This window comes from Tachypleus tridentatus, chromosome 8, assembly GCF_004210375.1.
Source record: "Tachypleus tridentatus isolate NWPU-2018 chromosome 8, ASM421037v1, whole genome shotgun sequence".
NCBI classification, from domain to species: Eukaryota; Metazoa; Arthropoda; class Merostomata; order Xiphosura; family Limulidae; genus Tachypleus; species Tachypleus tridentatus.
Window position 1 is genome coordinate 59,314,143 of NC_134832.1, and position 4,783 is coordinate 59,318,925.

Here is a 4,783-nt window from a genome sequence, read left to right on the forward strand (position 1 = left end):
TTCATGTAGAAAGAAAAATGTGTCAAGAAAAGGGATATTTAAAAAAAAGATGATATAATGTTGCATGTTAAAAATCTAGCACCTTAAGTTAAAAAATGGTTAATATCTGATTACTTTTTTTTTTGGAGGAGGCGACATAACTTTAAACACTAGGCCAGGATTATTTTATCTTTTGTTTTACGATCCCACTGACGTCAAAACTTCAGTTTCCGAGAGAAAAAAAAATTACCCGATTTTCCTGTGTTTTTTTTTTTTTTCTGAGGCGCCATTTTGCTCGTGAGAAAAACAAAATGGAAAGTAGTACGTTAAAATGATAGAGAAAATGCCGCCTCAGACATTAAGAAAAGTGGAAGTCTCAAGTACAAAGATATATACTGTAATACTTTGAGAAATTTGTACTATTTTACGTATGATGTGCGCTACGATCTCGGGTACATACTTTTGTTATGCTATGTGGCAAATTAAAACAAGGAACAATGATTAATTATGGTAGTTTTTGAATGGCAGAGCAGATGAAACAGTCGTGCATCTCGCGAGTCGCGCTGGAAAGTGGTCGTGTGAATCTCGTTAAATACACAACTTAGATATTGTGAGACATTCGATACAAAATTTAATTGAATGGAAACAGCCGATGACTTGATAGGCCTAACACTGAGTGAAGACGACAATGTCGCAGTCATGGGGTTTCAGGCACCTAAATTACATACATGCTAATAACTGATAGCACAGTTTTATTTTGTTTTCCTTTCTCCGAGCCCTAGCTTCGTTGGAAAATTTCCATAAATTATAAATCACCATGGCCTTGCTGTTGATGACCATTTATGTTGCAAATGATAATACGAAGCTTATAATTTCCACACACCGACATTAGTTGTCGCTGGAGGACATTTTGTATGTGTCCACTCACGAAATGGTAAATGTTCAGATTAGTTAGAGATATATGTGTTGATAAGAATGTTTAAGTTCTAAAATTATTTGTTTACATGAGCTAACTGGAAGTTTGTTGTTTGCAAAGAGCCAAGAACAAATGTATGAGACTAAAAGTTACAATATAACTGGGGCAGTGTGTGACGCATTAGCGTTTGATTAACATGACGTAATTTGACGAAGTTCTGTAGGTTGGAGCAAGGCCTTCAGATTAAAATCCTTTTATAGAACAATCAGTAGTAATTTGTCAACTGGAATATTACATAATTCTTACTGAACAGAACGTTTTGTTTATTCCTACTGTAACTTTGTTCGTTGATAAAAAGACCGATAACTTTTTTAACGTCATTTTTGATAGATTTTATAGAATGTTTGTTATGGTATTAAAGTTTTAAAAGAACTATGCGTATTGTTAACATAGAATACATTATCTAGTAACCTCTTTTTCCTCCTAATGCTTCGACTTCCTAAGGGGGGGGGTATATCAGTGCGAGTCAAAGTAAAATATAAAACTGGTAGCCTATGTGGAAGGTTGTAAGATATATTACAGAGGATATAAAAGGTTGTATGATACCTTACTGAATAGAGCTGGTTGATATAATTGATTACCTGCAAGCAGAGGTTTAGAAGGAGAGGGGGTATTTGCTCATTCCCAATTTTAACCAAAATATTTGGGCAAAAGCTCTGTACGTATCTATAGGTTTTATATTTACAGTGTGATTATGCTTTTAATAAATTTTACAAACACGTGACATTTTCACTTGCACATTTTTAACCCTCAAACGCTGTGTGGTTCTGCATGGAAGTTATTGGAGCCGTTTTTTCGAGCGACTTTAAACTTTATAGCACATGATTTTAGGGTCTATTTTATATTTTCAGGCAAAACTTGCTTACCTCCCCAAGTCAAAATCAACCCCCTATGCCTATGAGCAGTGACTATATTCCTTAGTTTCACATGAAGTAATTGATTAATCAAAATTAGGATTAAATTTATTGTCACAAAAATAATAAACTAATTAAAATTAGTATTTCCATTTCTAACAACTGCTTAATCAAAAATTTGATTATATTTATTATCGTATTATGTAGCAACTAATCAAAATGACTGTATTTGACAACTGCAAAAATTGATGAACCAAAATTAAAATTGTAATGAATGTAATTGATCAAAATTAGATTTCTAATTATTACCATTTTTATTTATTCCATCTATCTAAACTGTTATAAGTTGTTGTAGTTTTTATTTTGAGGTTTTATAGCTTTGGTGATTTGGGGGTGGGGTTCATTATTCTACTGTCTCCAATTGTGTTCCCTTAGCAACCAAACTTTCCCTGTCTGTTATGGCAACGCTACTAAGGTTGTCTCTTAATGTCACTAATTTTGAAATAATGGTTAGAGGGAAGGCTGGCATTACCCTCCACCAATTTTTTTGCTTTTTTTTTAACTGGCAACCAAAGGAATGGCAACGGGCTAAGTAATACCCACTTCCAACTTTTTACTTCTGTACCTATCATAGTTTTGGAATTAATGAAGATGGTTTTATGATTAATAAGGCCACTGATTAAACAATTTTGCAAATATCACTTTTGCCCAGCTAAATTATTGAGTAATGTATTTCTTGTAAAAGCTATATGATATTTTAATGGTAAGGATATCTTAACAGGTGTAGGGTATATTTGGCAATATGGTCAGTTGCATGACAGGTCTAGGGTATCTTTGGCAATATGGTCAGTTGCATGACAGGTCTAGGGTATCTTTGGCAATATGGTCAGTTGCATGACAGGTCTAGGGTATATTTGGCAATAGGGTCAGTTGCATGACAGGTCTAGGGTATCTTTGGCAATATGGTCAGTTACATGACAGGTGACAGGTCAGTAGGTGTAGGGTATTTGGCAATATGGGTGTAGGGTTGGCATGACAGGATCTAGGGTATCTTTGGCAATATGGTCAGTTGCATGACAGGTGTAAGGTATATATGGCAATATGGTCAGTTGCATGACAGGCGTAGGGTATCTTTGGCAATATGGTCAGTTGCATGACAGGCGTAGGGTATCTTTGGCAATAGGATTAATTGTATGAATTGTCTTTTGATCCATATGGTTAATGCAAACTTCTAAATAAAAGCAACAACTAATTAACCAGTGTTTTGAATCAGAATGAAAGAACTATGTTATACAATGTTTACTGCAGTATTTTAAAAGCTCCTTCACTGTGTTCAAACAATTTGTGGTTCTTTTTTTTTTTTTTGCTCGTGTTTTTCTTTATGTTTGCCTAAATTAATATTGTATTATGTAGTGACCTTAAGTTTTGTTGTTCTGATATATTTGGATAGGACCTTTTGACAAACTTACGTTTCACTCCAGTTGATCTGTGTGTGTGTATATAGTAGCCTTGTGAATCTCTTCAAATACTGTTTATTCATTGTAAAGACTTGTACTATGAATCAGTTTTGTTTTTATGTATTTAATGTTTTGACTGGGAAAGACTTGCATCGTGGATATGTACTACATTTTAAAGACAAGATTTTTGTCTCTCCAAGAAGCAGGTGTTCAACTTACCATATCATTTTGTAATAATAATTTATTAGAATATTTAAAAAACAATAAAGACCAAATGCACAGTAATAGACTACTTACAATACTTGTAATGATAAAAATGGAAGCTTATACCTATGTCTAACAAGGAATTTTGAATTCTCAGTTAGGATAATTTGTTCAGATGTAGTCCTTTATTAAAGGTTTAAGCTTAAAAGAACAACAAAAAAATGTTTTCATTTTTCCATGATATTTTTGCTAGTTTTTTTATCTTAATTTTGAACATTCGAGAATTAAATCTTACAAATATTTATTTTGATATGCAGATGCTTTATATATGTATTTATTTTTATTTTAAAATATAGATGACTCGCAATGTTGTAACTAAAGAAAATTGGCCCCAATGCAATCACAAATCCAACAACCCACACAGTGGCACAGTGGTATACTTGCAGACTCGCAACTCTAGAAACCAGTTGCAATACTCATGGTGGGCAGAACACAGATAGCCCATTGTGTAGCTCTGTGCTCAATTTCAAAGAAACAAACAAAAACAATCATAGATCAAGGACCTTTAACAACTAGGGGGCAGATTAACAAATGTAACACATTCAGAATTCTATCACAAATTAGATATATTATGCACACACATGTAGAGCCCTCTTCATTACTTCAACCTAAATGTAAAAATATATATTTTACCTTTTTTATTAATAGATATTAATAAAGATTATAAAGCGAGAATAAATCATTATCAAATCGTATAATTTGATAACAGATATATGTTTTATTTAATAATGTAGAATTAGTATAATAAATATACACAAATGATGCGTAGGTACGTAAATGTTTTTTTTATATTTTCAAAGTTTTTATTCCTGTTTGAACCCTTTCAGGTTAAAGCCCCAATGCTAGTGCATTGGCTGTATTAGCATAGTTACGCCATTGGAGGTAAGAACAGTTTTATAAATAAATACACTTAGCTGTCTCTAACTGATACGAACAACTAAGGCGCAGTCAAGCACATTCATATTAAAATCAACTTCAGTACTTGCCAGAATCTCGTGTCTCACTTAATAAAACGACATAAAATATATTGTTTCATTTCTTTTACATGCCAAGTTAATAATCCAGTCTAATAGTATAATTTTTCTGCTATAGAGAGTGTAACTTTGTTTTTAGGGTTATGTATAATTAGCAACCGGAAGTAGAAACTAATAAAAATATTGTTACCTAACGGGTGATAAAAATAGGATACAAATACGAAGCCAAACTACGCAGTTAAGAAGCAAACCAGTTGCACAATGTTTATCAAGGAGACG